We start from the raw sequence: 10,276 nt of genomic DNA on the forward strand, positions 1-10,276 counted from the left end.
AGTAGTTTTAAATATGCACATACTACAGTAATCCCTCGCTATATCGCGCTTCGACTTTTGCGGATTTCTGCAGACAAGGGGTGTGTTCGAAAAGCTAGGGAGCTCTCTACATAGACGCATTTCACGTCATCCTGTGCGCTTCCGATAAGGAGGATGTTCCATATCCTTCAACATTTCAACGTTATTTTCACTCAAAAACGAGGGAGCATCCGACGCTGCCTTAGTGATCAAGGCAATCCCAGAATTCATTGCGGGTCGGGTGCTCTTCTCTCACAGAAAAATAAGCATGGCTGACGGTGCGGACAAACGAATGGAGTTCTTTTCAAACGTAAATAAAATATTACTGATTTTTAACTTGTATAAACTTGTACCGAGTGTTTTTATTTGCAAGTTCGGGCTTGTCAGGAAATGTAACCGTAATCGGTACATGAAGGGAGATTTTATATTGACATGTTAGCGTGCTGTGCTACCTCAATCCGTTGGTTTTAATGACAAGATGCTAAATGCTAAACCCGATGGAATCGGGTTATGAAAATAACCATATAAACACTGGAACGCAACCCCCGCGATCGAGGGATTACTGTATATCTAGTGTTTGTTATTTGTGAGTGGTACAGTGGCTAGCACATGTTTACTGAAAGAACACAACACAAAGACAGAACAGGAACACAATGAAACACAAGCATGTGAAATAACAGAAACTAAGCGAAAGCTACACTGATGCTAACTGCTAAACAGGGGCGGCTCGTTCCACCAAAGGGCGAAAGGGAAGAAATTTTTCCATCACAGCCGTGACTGTTCTGGACAGTCTGTCTTGCCTCTGAATATCGTAGTCCAATCAGCGTCGAGTTGTGTTCCGTACAGTACCGCCCCTTTTCAGTCTGACTGAAATTCGCCCCGGATTGCTCTCATAGACTCTCATGTTAAGGCTCTTTTTTTCGAACTGCAGGCTGCAATACATTCTGAATGGGTTTCCGGGAGGGAACGATCTCGTCGCCATGACTACCATCACCTCAGTTCGGAGCAACTCCATCGTGTCATTAACGGAAATGCCATTTAGTCGTCGTAGCAATCAGGATAAATTAGGCCACCCAGACCAAATTTAAAAATCAAGTATCTACAAAGGGTGGAAAAATCATTTAAGTTACAAGTAAATTACAAGTAAGTAATGTAATTGTAAAATTGTGAATTGTGATTGCACTTATTGTATCTCCCCAATTGTTTAATTGTACTTCTTTATTCATTGCACATCAGCCCTCACAATCCAAAGACATGCAGTCAGATTAATTGGAGATACAATTGCCTAGGTGTGTGTGAGTGTGTTTGGCAACCTGTCTGAGGTGTGTCCTACCTTTCACCCAGTGAACTGGACCCACCGTGACCCTGAACAGGATAAAACACAATTTATTAATTAATTGTGAATTCATTTATTCTGTTTTTTCTATGTTGGGTGCACCACACATACAGCATGGTGTTATGTGTCGCAGCCTGGCGGGCGATTTGAAACAGACGTCGGCGGTGCGCCTACTCATCGACCCACGGCATGCTTGTCAACACAGGTGCGCCGCCACAGCTACTCACTAAGGCGGCGGTTTATTAACCACACACACATGAACCGTGGGTTTTCCGTTGCTATTTGTAGGAATTCTGACTCAGACATTTTTATTAGGTCTGGTGTGAGATTTCTGTTGTACCCTGCACCCTGGGTCTGGTTTTGTTTTTCTGTTGTTCTCATACGCTGATCAGCCATAACATTAAAACCACCTACTTGGTTCTACACTCACTGTCCATTTTATCAGCTCCACTTACCATATAGAAGCACGTTGTAGTTCTACAATTACTGACTGTAGTCCATCTGTTTCCCTACATACTTTTTAGCCCCCTTTCATGCTGTTCTTCAATGGTGAGGACCCCCACAGGACCACCACAGAGCAGGTATTATTTAGGTGCTGGATAATTCTCAGCACTGCAGTGACACTGACATGGTGGTGGTGTGTTAGTGTGTGTTGTGCTGGTATGAGTGGATCAGACACAGCAGCGCTGATGGAGTTTTTAAATACCGTGTCCACTCACTGTCCACTCTATTAGACACTCCTACCTAGTTGGTCCACCTTGTAGATGTAAAGTCAGAGACGATCGCTCATCTATTGCTGCTGTTTGAGTTGGTCATCTTCTAGACCTTCACCAGTGGTCATAGGACGCTGCCCACGGGGCGCTGTTGGCTGGATATTTTTGGTTGGTGGACTATTCTCTGTCCAGCAGTGACAGTGAGGTGTTTAAAAACTCCACTCATACCAGCACAACACACACTAACACACCACCAACATGTCAGTGTCACTGCAGTGCTGAGAATGATCCACCACCCGAATAATACCTACTCTGTAGTGGTCCTGGGAGAGTCCTGACCATTGAAGAACAGCATGATAGGGGGCTAACAAAGCATGCAGAGAAACAGATGGACTACAGTCAGTAATTGTAGAACTACAAAGTGCTCCTATATGGTAAGTGGAGCTGATAAAATGGACAGTGAGTGTAGAAACAAGGAGGTGGTTTTAATGTTATGGCTGAAACCGGTGGTAAAACAGGCAATGAATGAATTAATATTTATTGTTCTGCTTTTTGCCTCACAGTAAGAAGGTACTGGGTTTGATTCTCACATGGAGCTGTCTTGGTCCTTGGTCCTTTCTGTGCAGTTTGCATGTTCTCCCTGTGTCGTGTGGGTCACACTGTTACGGGTGCTCACGTGTCCTCCCACAAGTCTAAACACATGTAATCAGTTCATTAGAAGCTATTAAAATTACCATTCATGTAAAAGTGTGTGTGTGTGTGTCTGTCTGTCTGTCAGGGGTGTTTCCTGCCTTTCGCCCAATGGATCAGACCCACTGCGACCCTGATAACAAGACAATTGTTTGTTTGTTTATTAGGATTTTAACGTCTTTTTAATGTTTTTACACTTTGGTTACATTCATGACAGGAACGGTAGTTATTCATTACACATGGTTTTATCAGTTTTACAAGTTTATATCAAGCACAGTCTTGGACAATTTAGTATCTTCAATTCACCTCACTTGCATGTCTTTGGACTGTGGGAGGAAACCGGAGCACCCGAAGTAAACCCACGCAGACACGGGGAGAACATGCAAACTCCGCACAGAAAGGACCCGGACCACCCCACCTGGGTTTGGACCCAGGACCTTCTTGCTGTGAGGCGACCCACTAAGCCACCGTGCCGCCCTAACAAGACAATAAAACAGACAATGAATGAATGATGGTCAATGTAATGTAATGTTTTTTTTTTTTCTAATGGCCTAGGAAAGAGGAGCTATAAATAAAATAATAATAATTAAGAAGGTGAAATTAAAGACATGCAATGCAGCTGATTCATATTAGCAGGAATCAAGCTGGATAAAATGACGTGCACAAATCCAATTTGCTTAATTAAGAATATTCATAATTTCTAATATTTTCTCATCCTTAAAATAATTAAATAATTCAATTAAAACCAGTATTAATAATCTATAAAGTAAACTAAAACCACGTTTTACAGTACAGACTTGTTTCTGTTCATTTTATAGCTTCATGTATTGCTAGTACTGTACAACTTTGGCTAAATGTTCGCCTGAATAGCACCATCTCGTGTTAAAACATGTTCCTGCTTATTTTATTTAATATAACGTCCAAAAATTGCAACACTTGTCTTATATTTTTTAATTCATGGGTTCTTTAATGTGTCTTTGCGTGTTTACTTGCTTATAAAAGACTTATAAAAGTCATTTTTAGCTTCTTATTATGTTAGCATGATTGCTTTAGCTGTTTAACATTACAACATTATACTGTACAATGTTCCTAATGTGACCTGTCCCAACTTTTTTGAAACGTGTTTCTGCCACGAATTCAAAATAAATATATATTTACAACAAAGAACAGAGTTTAATGAAGAAACATTGCGTACATTTGTACTTGTTGTGTAAGGAAAAAGTGGATATACAACGATTAGCCATGACATTAAAACCACCTCATTGTTTCTACACTTACTGTCCATTTTATCAGCTCCACTTACCATATAGAAGCACTTTTGTAGTTCTACAATTACTGACTGTTGTCCATCTGTTTCTCTGCATGCTTTGTTAGCCCCCTTTCATGCTGTTCTTCAATGGTCAGGACTCTCCCAGTACCACCACAGAGCAGGTATTATTTAGGTGGTGGATCATTCTCAGCACTGTAGTGACACTGACATGGTGGTGGTGTGTTAGTGTGTGTTGTGCTGGTATGAGTGGATCAGACACAGCTAATGCTTTAAACACCTCACTGTCAATGCTGGACTGAGAATAGTCCACCAACCAAAAATATCCAACCAACAGCGCCCCATGGGCAGTGATGAAGATCTCAAAGATGACCAACTCATACAGCAGCAAAAGATGAGCGATCGTCTCTGACTTTACATCTACAAGGTGAACCAACTAGGTAGGAGTGTCTAATAGAGTGGACAGAGAATTGACACGATATTTAAAAACTCCAGCAGCGCTGCTGTGTCTTATCCACTCATACCAGCACAACACACACTAACACACCACCACCATGTCAGTGTCACTGCAGTGCTGAGAATGATCCACCACCTAAATAATGCCTGCTCTGTAGTGGTCTTGGGAGAGTCCTGACCATTGAAGAACAGCATGAAAGGGGGCTAACAAAGCATGCAGAGAAACAGATGAACTACAGTCAGTAATTGTAGAACTACAAAGTGCTTCTATGTGGTAAGTGGAGCTGATAAAATGGACAGTGAGTGTTGTGTTTTTCACAGTTCTCTGACCTGTTAATATGTACACAAGTATTAAAATCCTGACTGGCCATCCTGGGCACCACTTCAACCAATTTTACTTACTATAAACCTCCTGAGATGTTGTTTGTCCTCTTTTTTTCTTTTTTACTGATGTCTCATTCTAGCTTCGGTGTGGTAAATGCATTTCCAAAAGGCTTCCAGCACCCTTATATGGGCAAAATTCAAACCTAGAGCACCCGAGGACACATGTGGCCCAGCTCTCAACGCTCCTCGACATGTTGCGCCCGGCCACATGAAACAGTTCTGCCAGCCTTCTCGCTCCCTTCATTACATTTTATTACCTCTCGCATGTGTTTAATTATAAAACCCAGAGTGCCATACAGTGCACCCCACCTTATGATTATTACCCGTTTTAATTTGGAACCTAAACTGCTTTGTGTTTTGTTCTAGGCGTGCAATTTGTAGCCAGCAGCCCACGGACGGTTCCGACGCAGAACCCCGACCTGACTGGCGTTGGAGCAATTATTGTCTTAGCCAAACAAACCCCTTCTAAACACTGGGTTTGCGTTACAAGTGCACATTTGGGCCTTTTTCGACGACGCAGGGCCAGAATGAATCAATTAAAGAGGCATTCCGTGGGTTCCTGTTTATTTAAACATGTTTACGCAGCGAGGGGCCTGCCTGCGAATATATATTGTTCCCGCACTGGAGGAGGAGGAACGAGAGATTGCAGACACATTTGTTAGAAGCAAGTTATATAAATATTGATTGTGAGATGGCTGATTAGCAACCTTGACTTTTTAACTCTTTAACTTGCAGGTCGTTCCATCATCAGCATGTTCTTTTAACCAGATCCAGACTTTATTTTTCAATAGACACTCATTGGGCAGCTTTAGCTTAAAAAAAATCAAACTTTTTTATTTAATTGAATATATTGGTCATGAAATGAGGTCAACATTGTCTAAAAAAGTAGATTGAAACATGAAAACTGCTAAAATGATACAAAAAAACCCCATAATAACCACCTACCAAAATGCAAATGGCAAATCAAAGAATATATGTGTATCAAATGTTGGTCAAAGGTGCTAGTACACATGTTGAATGCAGCAGAAATGGGACGGTATAAAGACCTGAGTGACTTGGTGAGTAGGTGGCCTCATTGATGCCAGAGGACAACAAAGGCTATATGGTGTCTGGTATGGACCATCACACGCTTCTGTTTTAAATTGCAAACAGTTTTAAGACTAATGATGAGGTGCATGTGTCACAGCACACATTGGATCAAACCCTTCTGTGTATGAGGCTACCAAGTCACAGACCAGTCAAAGTGCCCATTCTAGCCTGTCCATTAAAAGCGCCTACGATGGGCAAGGATGCAATGAAACTGGACACTGGACCGATAAAAGAAGGTCACCTGGTCCGATAAGTCCCAATTTTTCTATCAAAAATGGACTGTCCAACAATCTACCTCACAACATACACATACACCGATCAGCCATAACATTATGACCACCTCCTTGTTTCCACACTCACTGTCCATTTGATCAGCTTTACTTACCATATAGAAGCACTGTAGTTCTACAATTACTGACTGTAGTCCATCTGTTTTTTCTGCATACCATTTTAGCCTGCTTTCACCATGTTCGTCAATGGTCAGGAGCCCCACAGGACCACCACAGAGCAGGTATCATTTGGGTGGTGGATTATTCTCAGCACTGCAGTGACACTGACATGGTGGTGGTGTGTTAGCGTGTGTTGTGCTGGTATGAGTGGATAAGACAGCAATGCTGATGGGGTTTTTTAAACACCTCACTGTCACTGCTGGACTGAGAATAGTCCACCAACCAAAAATATCCAGCCAACAGCGACCCATGGGCAGCGTCCTGTGACCACTGATGAAGGTCTAGAAGATGACCAACTCAAACAGCAGCAATAGATGAGCGATCGTCTGTGACGTTACATCTACAAGGTGGACCAACTAGGTAGGAGTGTCTAATAGAGTGGACAGTGAGTGGACACGGTATTTAAAAACTCCAGCAGTGCTGCTGTGTCTGTGTCTGATCCACTCATACCAGCACAACACACACTAACACACCACCACCATGTCAGTGTCACTGCAGTGCTGAGAATGATCCACCACCTAAATAATACCTGCTCTGTGGTGGACCTGTGGGGGTCCTGACCATTGAAGAACAGGGAGAAAGCAGGCTAAAAAGTATGCAGAGAAACAGATGGACTACAGTCAGTAATTGTAGAACTACAAAGTGCTTCTATATGGTAAGTGGAGCTGATAAAAAGGACAGTGAGTGTAGAAACAAGGAGGTGGTTTTAATGTTATAACAGATTGGTGTATGTTGACGAATTAAGGTGAAAGTATATAATTTCCTTTATATAATTATGTATTTATATTGTTACGCCTGTTAGCAGTTCTAGTGGCTGAAACATGAATAATAAATCCAATAATTAGAATGGGTGTCCCAATACTTTTAATATTAGTATCTATATATTATAGATAAAATCCTTTGATGTTACTCTAAGAACAAGCCCAGTCATGTGTCTTTCACCAAATTCTAACTTCACCTGTAGGTCGCACACGGCCGCTATTGCTTCTCTCTGTATTCTTGATCTGGACCCCCTCACCCACCCCTCTGACTCTCCCAAAGGCTGCACGTCAGTAACTTCAAAAGCCAAAGACGTATCAGATTCAGACAGGCGAGGCAGTTGTGTGGGAGGTGAAGGAATTTACAGTGCATGCCTTTAATCTGCATAGGTGGCCCGGGCGAGCGCCGGGGCAGCTGCCTCGGGACTCGTAACGCTATAACAGGAAATGTAAAACCATCGGGCTACACCTGAGAGGCTCGTTCCTTCCTTAAGCGTCCAATCACGTCTAACTCACCGGGGTCAAACACTTTATGGGAAATATGTCATATTTATTTATCTGGGGTTCATTTATTTATGCTAAGAAATAACCAGAAACTGGCTGCCCGGGAAGAGAGTCAATCCTCACACGCTTACATATAGAGTACTGATAGGGAATGCTTAGACATGACTAACAAAAAGAAGGCCTGGCGTATAGAGGGTTGGGCGTCCTTCATCTAGATGTCCACAGAGCATCACCCGGGTGCATCTCCCAAAACCAGCACCCCTCCCCATCCTTGCTTTTTCTCCAAATTTAGCATAGCCAATTAGTCTTGCGTTGCTGGGGACCCCAATCACATCTGAGGAGGGTATATTTGCCTGACACATGCTCCCTCTGGTGGATTCGCACGTGAGGACAGTCTCGTGTATGTAGAGTCACACACTGATCTCCACATCTTGACTTCTGTACAAGCATGGGGATACCAATCAGAGTCCTGATACAATGCAAAGACCTCTGCCCCTTATTTAGTCTGTTCTTTTCCCACCCAGCAGACTAGTGTCCAATTTTGTCTGCTGAAGACACAGGGGGCGCTGAGATCCAAGCCTCACTTCTTTTGGTAGACATGCTACCTGATTGACCCTGAGAAAACCCACGTACCCAGAACCCAAATAATCTCATACCCCTTTTCCACCGATGCGGATTCGGCTCCGTTCCGGTTCGCGAACTTGATTTTAAACCGGTTCCACGTTTCCACCGAAACCGTGGCGTCATCTGTGGGCGTGTCACAGTGTAGAGGTTTGGGTGCTTTCAGATGAAGCTGCTAAACCGCGTTTGTGCTGCATTTTCATTTTTTCAAGTTTACCTTATTAAAGTTTGAGCCAGTTTGCCGCTGATATTCGCTGGTATTTTCAACAAGATGAACTGTGTGATATGACGACAGTATAAACGCTTAACACGAAAAATAAAGCTTAATGTGGCTTGTTGTGCTAAAACAATGACCAATGCATTTGGGCAGTACAGAGCGCTTATAACCAGTAATAACGGAGAGAAACTGAGTGTTTCTGTGTCGTACTTTTAGTACATTCAGCCACGTTACGCTTTATTTAGGTGAAGCTTTTTCGACTCTCCCGAGAATTGGACTCGGAAACCCCGAGCTGCATAAACACCACACGTGAAGTAAATACAGCTAAACACAGATACATGTGGAGAGTTTAGACTGGATTTGATGGTTATTTTACATAGATGGATGTTCATGTCGTGGAACTTTAGTGATGTTTCACCGCTCAAGCCGAGCGCTGAACAAATCTGCTATTTGCGCCGAGGGTCGCGGTGAGAGCGAAGTGCAAAACGCTTCTCACGTCAATAAACTAAAGAAAACAACAACTGCGACAAACACGTCTACGTCTTTACATAGCACAGCCAGAGACTATCATTTTCTAATCTCTTCCCTACACACTTGCTCCCTATATTCTAGCATTGTACACCTAGCATTCTTAAAGGGCCAGACAATATATATGTAATTCAACTCATTCGCAACAGTCATTCAAAAATTAAAATACACTGATCTACTTCAACTTCAACTTTTAGCATTTTAAAAAATCATCTACTACTGTCAAATCTAAAAACACTGTTTAAACACAGTAAAAATTGCTTTATAAATTGCTTTATAAATGATAAATCGGACTTGGATAAATCGGTCTTGTCATGACTTGAAGATCTCTCACTTCCTCAGTGATTAATCCATTAGTGTTATAAAATGTTCCTCTTCAAAACCCAGCAGGTTTTTTTTAATAAGCGCGCTTCGTTTTTTTAATAAACTAAAAACGTGACAGAACTTTAACGAAAAAAACCCTAACTCTGCGTCAATTCTAATTGGTCAATCGCATTTGATTGACATCCACGTCTTCCAATTGTAGACACTTTAGTTAAACAAGCCAAAAATGCTGCTAAATGTTCTGTGTGTAAAAGTTAAAATAAAAACAGCAGTTTTGTATAAGTGTGATGTTGTAGGTTCTGTATTTATTCCTTTAGAATATTCGTTTCACAGTCTGAACATTGTTATTTAGATAGCTAGTTTAACCATGGTGATTCAGACATGTATTATTACTGCTTAGTTGTTTGAGAGGAGAAATGACGGATCGGTATCGGTATCGGCAGATACTCAATTTGCAGTATCGGTATCGGACATAAAAAAGTGGTATCGAGCCAGCCCTACTTTTTACTTTCCTTATGTTGATGCGTCGAACTCGCGAGTCAGTCCTCTAAAAAACACCAAGGTTCGAAGAAACCTAAACAGAACCGGTTCAAGAACCAGAGTTCTTTTGGTGGAAAATCCCACAAACATGGTAATAAAACAACACAAAAAAGACAGAACAATATTCGAGTTGATTTTAACATTTATTTTGTTAGTTGAATTTTTAATTAGGGGTGAAGGACAGGGATGGGCTGTGTGTTTTTTTTCTTGCACAGTTTTGAAGTCAGTGTTTTAGACAACATAGAAATTCTTCAACTCTTTACATGAAGGACGGGCAAGGACATCTATACAAGGTGGACAGTGACAACCACACCCACCTCTCCTTCATTTTCCAAACGGGCGTCTTCTCGTCTAACAGCGAATAAAGTACTCCCCTCCGCAC

Source organism: Trichomycterus rosablanca, chromosome 4 (genome assembly GCF_030014385.1).
Source record: "Trichomycterus rosablanca isolate fTriRos1 chromosome 4, fTriRos1.hap1, whole genome shotgun sequence".
In the NCBI taxonomy this organism is placed as follows: Eukaryota; Metazoa; Chordata; class Actinopteri; order Siluriformes; family Trichomycteridae; genus Trichomycterus; species Trichomycterus rosablanca.